This window comes from Cebus imitator, unplaced genomic scaffold (assembly GCF_001604975.1).
Source record: "Cebus imitator isolate Cc_AM_T3 unplaced genomic scaffold, Cebus_imitator-1.0 Scaffold45, whole genome shotgun sequence".
Lineage (NCBI taxonomy): Eukaryota > Metazoa > Chordata > Mammalia > Primates > Cebidae > Cebus > Cebus imitator.
The window spans coordinates 578,716-589,082 of record NW_016107360.1 but is presented as its reverse complement, the minus strand read 5'-3'; positions in this window follow the sequence as shown (position 1 = coordinate 589,082).

Below are 10,367 nucleotides of genomic sequence, written 5' to 3'. Positions count from 1 at the left end.
AAAAAAAAAACAAAAAACAAACCAACAAAAAAAGAGTTTGATATGGCTGAAAGATAAGTTACTATAAAAATACAGGCATCACATTTTTCAGAAAAAATGAATTTCTTTTTAAAGATTTGTCATTAAATCCACACAAATTTAATTTTTTTTACCTTACAATACTGTGGCAAATTTGTCACAAAATGATGATTTGATTCCTTTTATTCATAGAGATGTTAACCCAAATTTGGTACTCAATGACAGCCGAAAACACTGAACCTAGCCATCCTCTAACCAGCACTTTTAAATGATGCATTACAATATTTAATCAATGTTATATTTTATGATAAATAGTTGACCATTTTTACTGACCTGAACTTCCTGTATAATTGTTTGCTTTACTTCCTCCCTCACTTTTCAAATATGGTTTATAAGTTATAAAATAATTTCTTTGCTTTTTTTGCTTTACTTTCTTAACCTCAAAGGGCTTTAAAAAACTTCATTGCCCCCAATTTCTTTATTGTAAAACTAAGACCAAAAAATTGCAAAATGCATTTAATAATCTGGTGAAGGATTGCAATTTTGCCTGTTCATTGACACTATCTTTCCTAAGGTTGATTAATTTTGTCTACTTTTTATACTAATAACAGTTTACATTTAATCTGTGACTGAGTTTAATATTTAAAAAATAATAAAGTTTTCCATAAAACTTTATTTTTATGGAAATTTCCAAAAAATTGTAGATGTCTACAATAAAAATTGTAGACATCTACAATTTTTTAATGTAGTAACTTGATACAAGTGACTTTCAAGACATGCGAACTTGGAAACAGAAGATCTGGGATCTGGATTAGACACTGTGGCTACTGATTTGTTGGCTGAATTTACACTTGTTTATTCAGCTTCAAAGCTTCACTTACTTCATCTGTACATTAAGAGAGTTGAACTAGATAATGTCTAAAGTATCTTCCTGCTCTGAAATATTCACATTCTATTGTCTTAAACAATATGGTCATATTTACAGTCACAGTGACATACACAAAGGCAGATTTAATTCATGCTACTCTCTACTTTTGATTCTGTCCCCAGCTCACTCAAATGTGAACTTTTGCAATAACATTTTGGACAAACTTGTTATGGAATTTGACATAGTATATTATAACCAATAAGGGAGGCAATATAGGATGAAAGTGGAGACCCAGCTTTAGGAAGGTTAAGACCATAGCTTGTTATCAGGCATTTACCACTCTTTGTCCAAACTTTATTAAATACCAGGAAAATGTTAAGGATCTGGGAGAAGGTGAGAAAACTTTATACAAAACATATTAGGATTTTTCTCTGTCAAAAAAACTCTATTACTATTCTGTTACCGCCTCCTTTATAGAGAAAATAATAAAAAGGTGGCTGAACATATAATGAAAATTGCGTTGTATTTTAAAATAATAATGTTTTATTTTACTGAAAGTTTTTCTTCTAAATTTATATTACATATTATAGGTGACATAGTGATATTTCTAGCCAATATATTTTATAATATTTGAAATTCATTCATTAATCTACTCCTTCACTTAGCAATTGTTGAAAACCTAGTCTGTGTCTTTGAGGTTCTAAAAACACATTGATGAACAAAAGACAATCCAAGTAGGAAAAGAACAAATGTTCTTTTGCAAAATGTAAAGGCAAATACATATAATCCCATTATTAAGCAAAATTTAAACGTGTCATTGCTATGATCCATCACCTCAATTGCACTATCTGAACTTAAAACAAGAAGGGTAGGCCAGATGCAGTGACTCACACCTGTGACCCCAGCACTTTGGGAGGCCAGGGCAGGCAGATCACCTGAGGTCAGGAGTTCGAGACTAGCCTGACCAACATGGAGAAGCTCCTTCTCTACTACAAAATTAGCTGAGCGTGGTGGCACATGCCTGTAATCCCAGCTACTTGGGAGGGTGAGGCAGGGGAATCTCTTGAACAAGGGAGGTGGAGGTTGCCGTGAGCCAAGATCATGCCATTGCACTCCAGCCTGGGCAACAAGAGCAGAACTCTGTCTCAAAAACAAAAACAAAAACAAGAAGAGTATATTTCAGAAGGTATTGCTAACATCCCCACACACATTTGAGATAAACCATGGCAAATAATAATAAGCATAGTGAAAAAAACTTTTTTTTAAATTAATTTAATTTTAGATTTATGTTTTACCTGTGCATGCTTGTTACATATATGTGTATATTGCATACTGCTGGGGACTGGGCTCCTAGTGTACCCATTATCCAGAGAGTGAACGTTGTACTCGGTAAGTAGACATCTTTCTTTATGATTGTAAAGCTTATCAAACGGAGCTGATCCTTTATTTGTAAGCAGACATAATCTTAGCACCAACTTCTTGTAAAGGACCTATCTTCTTGATTCAAATTGTTAGAAACTTTACAGATATCTTTCCTCTTGATTATTAACTATTCATGTACTCGTAAGTAGCTTTTTACAGTCCATCTTCTTCTAAGTATTCATATTAAAGATAAAAATTCCTGTTTCATGTCACTTTCCTCATATTAGATGAAGCCATTTCATTGCTAATGATAGCATGAGTTTAAAGGCAATAGTTGTAGACAAATTCAACAAACAAAATATGTAGAAACCGGTCCATCTGGGCCACTAAATATTGCTTGTATCCAATATTTAGAAAGATATTTCAAAATAATTATACACTTTTCAAATAATGGTATTGTAATCAATTTGCTCTGGAAGGGGCCTGTGATGACAGAATGATCTGCCTGGCTGCATATGGTAAGGTCTCAGGAAAGCAATCTCCAAGAATATGGAAAATTTTATGGATTAAATTAGATGATTGCAGTGCTATCATGTAAGCCATGATGTTATCTTATAAGTTAAGCTCACTCTCAGCTCCTAATATATGTTCGAGGGTAAAATTTTTTTTAAAGACTTGAATTGCATTTGTGTAAATGTATATTATATCCCCATTTCTTAATCCATATAATGGGGAAAAAATCCAAGAAAATGCCTCCAGCAGATATTGGAGCTGGAACAAGGCTCTTTTTTGATCATTGTGTTCTTTTAGAGTTAAGACATTTATGATTCAGTAATATTATTAAACCAAAACAGGTGTGGTTACTAGACATTTCAGGTTAAGAATTTTTCTGCTGTGTTTTATTCTCTTTTTCATAATCAGTAGTAATGATAGGCATGTTCAATGGGAAGATGACCATGATACCAAGCAGCTGTATGTTAAGCTGTAGTGAAGAGCTGGGAAATGCTGATAATAGTGAAAAAAGGCTTGTAAGGATACACAATAAACATGATAAAATAGCCCTGGAATGAGTTCTGAAAAGCCACAGTCTATGAGGACTGCTGCCCAGAATAGGAGCCTTCAAACACTGTAATTTCATTGCTATCTGAAGACCTGCTGCTCTCTTTTCCTGGATAAAAAACAAAACAAAACACCCCTTTGCAGCTCTTCTATAACTATTGATACCGAATTTCTATCATTAAAATAGTATTTTATTATTTAAAATATTTTATTCCTCTCACATACAAATATCTCTAGAAGAGAAAATTCATCAAGACAAGGTTTACAAGACCTACTCAGACCAATAGGATGGGAGTAACGCAAGGGAAAATGGTGGAGACTGTAGAAGAGCTATACAAACAGCTCCAAATCTGCTCCCAGACATGGCCAAATTTCCTCATAAATCCAAATCTTTTATATAAATTTTACTAATTTTTAAATACTAGTGACAAATTTTAAAAAACTCCTATGCCTGTCAAACTATACATATCTGCGGATTTGCTGTGTTAGCTGAAGCTGTCCTATGGCTTTATGGGGCTACTTAAATTATCGCTCGGAAGTTAGGAGAGCTACATGCTAATCTCAAGTCTGCTCTCCTGAAGAGCCTTGGAAGATTTAGCTAAAATGTAAGCTTCCTGAAATCTGAGTTGACATCTCTATTTTAGTTAGTATTTCAAGCTGAAACAGAAGGCACAATTAGAATAAATTAGAGAGGACTTATTTACAAGGAAACTAATCATGAAAGTCTGGATGGAGAAAGCACAGGGCAGGGCACAAAAGCCCAGGGCCAGCAACAGCAAAGCCGTCATCACCCCAAGCCCTACAAAAATGAGGCAAGAGTGAGGTTACTGGTGCCTGGAAGGTGAGAGCACACATGGAGAGAAGCAGTGGGCTGTGGTCAGTCTTAGTCAGAGGAACCTGCAAAGTAAGGGGGCCAGGGGAGTAATAACTTTGTCATTTGCCTTCCTTCTTCCAGTTGACCTCCTGCCAAGGCTGCCCCTTGACTGGGACCTGGTGAATGTAATCCCTACAGATTAGCCTTGAGGTTACCTTTCTTTGCAACACCTGGAAGAGTGTATGGCATTTAGTTGGCATTGACTTATTATAGAATCTGTTGTTTTACTTTTTCATTTTCAAAGGGAGATAGTAAAATGCCCTCCAAGGTCCCTTTCAACATCAATCTTCTCACTTCATTATTTTATACATGAGAGAATCTAAAAGTGACGAATTTGGGAAAAATTCTGAGAGCTTTGAATGTCTTACTCTGCAGTTCGTTATCATGTACTTCAAGAAACAAATAGACCTAAACTAAAGCCAAAAAAGGCATGAAAACTGAGGATTTTTTTTTTGGCAGAGTATCATCATGTAGTTTATGAAAAACAGGAGAATGTTAAGTATATATCTCTATATACTCTAAGGATTTTTCACATGTTTACATTCTAGAGTCCGGATAGGGCTTGGTTGTTTGGAGAGGGTGTTTTTATTTTTGTTTTAGAGATGGAGGTCTTGCAATATTGTCCAAGCTGGCCTCAAACTCCTAGGCTCAAATAATCTTCCTGCTTTAGCCTCGCCTGTAGCTGAGACTACAGGCGTGAGCCACCACAGCTGCTTGTTTTTGTTATTAATGTTGTTAGATGTTTTAATAACAACCACGTCATTGCAATATGCAGTGACTGGTGAATGATTAACTGCACATTTTCCATTTTAGGGCTTATTTCAAAATGGTCACTTAGTCTTTCAAATAAGACATTAATGGGTAAACGAAACAATATAGTTCACAAATCCATGAAAAATTCACTGAGAATAATGTCTTATCAACTATGTTAATGCTCACCAACAGGCATTATCTGGAGCACAAATATATACTATGCTAGGCTTTTTCCTCATCCTTAGAAAAGAAAAAGAAAGCATTCGAAACTTGCAGCTTTTAAGCTGCCATTGTAATCCATGGTAAGAGGAAAGTGCCAGAACTAAAACTCTAAGGTGGAAGGTTTATGGCTTAGAGGTAGGGTAGCTGCTTAACTCCTATATGATTTCAAAAGATGTAAGTGTAACCCATTCACTTTGTACTGTCCAGCAGTCATCAGCATGACCCATGCACCACACAAAGTTGTCAAAGATATCACTATGGTTCCACATGCAGCTGGTCTCCTCCCATGGGACAGTGATGAGCATATCACAGTTTCACAGAGTGGGTTAGATCCAGAGAATGATGACAGCAGTGTGCCAAGTCATTTTAGATACACATCAAAACCAATCTTGAAACTTGGCATAGGTGTAGAATCATGGGAAACAAAGCACGCGGCTTTCAGAAATTCAACGACTCACACTAAGGGAAAAGTACTGCATAGATAAAAGATGATGAGACAGAATGAACAGCTGTGCCAGGCTTTGCTTCGTGGTTACACTGCCGAGCACAGTCTTTAGATGTACAAAGGATAAAAAGCACTGCCAACTTTGCAATTTCTTCTTCACCTACATCTGATTGCATAGATATAGCAACTCTGTAACTGGAATAGTTTCCTTTTTCTCTCATTCCACTCCCTTAACTTGAAAGGCCATATGTTGAGTTTAATCCATTCATGGTAATATTACTTGATCCAAATTAAAGTTCTAGAATACTGGAATCTTAGGAATGGGAACACACACACACAGAAAGTTTAAATGAGAAATTCATGGAAATGTTACTTGTATTTTATTTGGCATATTACTAGATAGTAGTGCATAGTAGTGAAGAGTATAGGTACTGAAGCCAGATACCTGGATTTGAATCCTGGCCTTGCCACTTAATAGTTGATTACTTTGAGCAACGTATGTCTGAATTTCCTCATCTGTAAAGGGGTGATTATGCCTACCTTAGAAGAGTTAACATATGTAAGGGTTCATATCGTTAACTTTTACTGCTACTATTATTATGTTTCTTAAACTGAGACTAGCTATTTGAATGAGAGAAAATGTAAACTTGAATAGGGACTTTATCTTCTCCAAGTCCTGGCTGCAGAAGGTAGACTCAGAGCAGAATAGTGAGAAATAGAGGAAAGAAGGAAGAGTTCCAAAGAGAGGACGATTTGAGCGGAAATACAGAAGTATCTTCTGGAGGACATTCCGGACTGATCTTTTAATTTTTAAATAAAGATAAAAAGCTTTGGCCTTGTGTTAGTTTTCAAAGAGGGATTTTTCTTTTACTGTAAACATGCCTTTGTTTATTCTCTTTTTAAATCATCTTAAGCTTGCTTTTCTTGGCTATGTTGTCATTTTCCATTTATTTCATATATTTGTGTAACACAAAAATTGATATAGGAAACTTTTTACACGTTTATTCTTTTACTGTACTTGGTTACTTTACTAGTGTATCACTTCAGGGCTCACCCTCTTGTCTGTTTCTTCTACAAAAGAAACAAATACAGCTTCATTCCTGTTTTTTCATAATGCCAACAAATTATATTAATTCAATCCTAAGTGTTTAGATTACTGTTTTATTGTTTTTTTTTCCTTATATTATTTATGTTAACTGATGGCTTGTTACTCTCTAAGGTTAGTGTCTAATTATTTTAAACAAGTTGTCCCCAGGAAAAAAGGAATTTTGAGTGCCTCTCCCCATGTATCTTTTATTCATTTATTTATAATTATATAACCATATTAATATATGTACATTATCAAATACACACTTAAAACAGACATTGAATGAGACAAAATTGAAAACAAATTTCCTCCCTATACTTCAATAGTTTATTAAAGCTTAAAAAATAATGATGATCTTGTTATGGTCTGAATGTCTGTGTCCCCCCTAAATTCATACATTAAAATGGAATCACCAATGTGATAGTATTGAGGAAATGGGGCCTATGGGAGGTGACTAGGTTATGAGGGCTCTAACCTCATGAATGGGATTAGTGACCTTATAAAACAGACTCCAGAGAGCTAGCTATTTTCTTCAGTCATGTGGGGAAAAATAGAGGTTCCACCCGTGGGGAATGAGCCTTCACCAGACATCAAACCTGCCAATGCCTTTATCTTAGACTTTCTAGCCTACAGAACTGTAGGAAATAAATGTTTGTTGTTTATAAGCAACCCAGTTTATGGTATTTTGTTATAAGAGCCTGAATAGGTTAAAGCAAATATAAAGGAAGAAGACTATGAACAAGTAAACTTGACTATATTCTTTGAAAATAAGAAACCACATATAATTGTGGAAAATGCACAAGATTTTATAGTATCTATTTGAAGTACATTTCTAAGTATTTCTGGCACATTTCTCAATTCACTGTTACTATTCCCCTTAAGTGATCTGTGCCATCAGTACATAAACAGTACAAATTATAATTTTCTATAATCACAACCTGATTAATCTTTCCCTTATTTACTAGCTTCTTTGACATATATTTTTCTTCTACATGCCAAGATGGTTTTATCGAGTACAATCCAGAAGACAATGTGAACGAAAATAAAATATTTAATATCACTCCAAAATCCACTGGCAAAATTCCAGGGAAATGTTTCCTGCTATATGTGGAAATATACTTTATCCTTGGTCTCACAAGAGGATATTTGGAAGAAGTATAAATAGAGGCTTTGTTGCTAAAGATTCTTTCAGCATAGTTTTCTGGTATAAAGAAAAGTGATAAACCATTTTTATGCTAGTATACTCTTTATATGTTTGGCAAATTTGCTTAATAGCCTTTAGAAACTTTATATTCTCAATTAATGCCTGTATTTAATATGAATATTAATTCTTCAATGTGTCTCTTTTATATTAGAAAGGGAAGAAGGCACACTAGGAACATTAGAAGTTTTGTGTCTTCTTCTGGATGAAAAAACTTTTTCTTTACTGTACTAGAAATAAAGTACAATTTCATAATTTTGAAATACTATCTAGCTCTTTTCCTTCCTGTTTGTGTTTGTTTTCCATAGGAAAACCCATTGCTATATAAAGATTAAACCAGATTTGATTAGTAAGGAATTGCTATTACAATAGTACATATAAACCTTAGATTAACAATCAAATTCTATTGGAATGGAAATAAAAATATTATTATTATTACTGGAAACCCATATCATCTATTGCCTATATAACCTCAGCCACATAACTGAACTCTTAATTGCACTGGGTGTGAGGTGCAACATTTTTTTCTTTAATATGATGGAAATTTCTTGGAGGGGTAGGCCACATTTTGACCATGTGTGTGCAGCTCTCTCATAATAGGTTGATACTCTCCTAACAAGGAAGAATTTTATTCTTGTTTTTCCAAAGCATAGAATCCCCAAGTAGGTGAGGAAGTCAGGGCTTTTGAGACCCTCAGATAGCAAGATGGCCAGAAGTGTCATGTCTTATTCTTCCCACCAAGGGAAATGTCCCACAAACCATGGCTTGGAGGACATGGCTGGAGGCCTGGCTGCAGCTCCACCTTCCTGTCGATGCCAGGCCTTGCAGTCAACTCCTGAGTCCTGGTTGGCTGGGATCCCTTTGTAATAGGTGACTGTTAAATAGGCAGTTGAGAATTATTCAATAGAAAGGTTAGATGTTGGTAAGGTTTGCTGGAAGAGGGAGTTCAGCCCAAAAACTGAATACAGCATGTGTCAGGGATATCTGAAAAGTCTTTTTCATGTAGATAATATTCTTGCTTATTTTCTTAATATGCTTTCTAAACTTTTTTCAGGATCATTATCTCAACTCAGTGTGGCATTCCCAATTCTCTGCCACATTTCTTGATTCTGTAATTCAGTCCTTTAGGGAGGTAAAATTAGCATACCAGGCTGGGTTTTGAATCTCAAACAGATGACTAGTTACAGTGCATACACACTGCCCTTTTCAAAAAGAATCATTGTTTAATGAAACAGAAAAATCTCAACAATGTGGATGAAACAAAGTAGGTTTTTGTGAATGTCTCATTGATTCATCTTCTCTTTGATATGGTTCCCATACATCAAAATAGGGTTTTAGGGCTAGTTGAGTCTGGCAGTTATATTAAGATTGTTTTACTCCTTTTTTCTTGGTCCTAAGCTTCTTTCAGTAATGCTTGTAAATTATTTTGCATGCCACAGCCAAAACAGGCATCAATATTGACATATTCTTTTAACTTGATGAACCTTAAGAGAGCTTAGATAAGCTCTTTACTTTAGTCTTGATACAATTTAATTTGTTTTTTCTTGAATAAGTTGTCTTTTTCCACTCCAAATGAGACCTGAGATTTAATGGGCCTTGGCAATGACCTATGGTGAGTAAATAGTTTACTCTTACACAAAATCTAGCTTAGTTCTAGAGACAGAACATGGTCCATAAAATGTGTCAGCAATAAGATCAGATAAGCAGAAAGTATTCTCAAGTTCTATTCTTAACCCCAACTCTGAGCCACAAAGACTTGATAGAAGTCATCGTTCCTCCTCCATTTCTTCATTTTGGTTAAATTGTATTATTTGTGGAGAAGAATCATGAATATTTATTTATTACAATAGGTTATATGACACAGTTGTTGTGTGACAGGGACTGTCATATTGGCTGTAGTTAAATTGATTCTGTGTAGTATCAATTGAAATAAATAAATCCAAAGGCAAAATGTATCAACTGAAATAGAAAAATATAGAATATATTTCTATTTCAATTGATACATTTTGCCTTTGGATTTATTTATCTTAATTGAAAATAGGAATAGAAAATGTTTCTCCTTCTATTTCTAAATAACATGTGTCCAAAATTTTACTATCATATGGAATAGTTTCATTTACCTAAAAATTCTCTGTTCACTGCCTATTCAGTCCTCTGTCCCACCCAACTCCTAGCAACCACTGACCTTTTCACTGTATTCATGCTTTTGCCTTTTCAGCATATAATTGGAAACATAAAGTATGAAGCATTTTTTAATTGGCTTCTTTCACTGAGTACTATACATTTGTCTCCTATATGTATTTTCATAGTTTCGTACCTCATTTCTTTCTAGCACAAAGCAGTATTTTATTTTCCCAGGTTATTTATTCACTTGCCTACTGAGGACCCCTTGGTTGCTTCCAAGTTTTGGAATTTGCCCATTTTAAAAGAGTCATTGGTGGGTGTGGTGGCTCATGATTCTAATTCCAGCAATTTGGG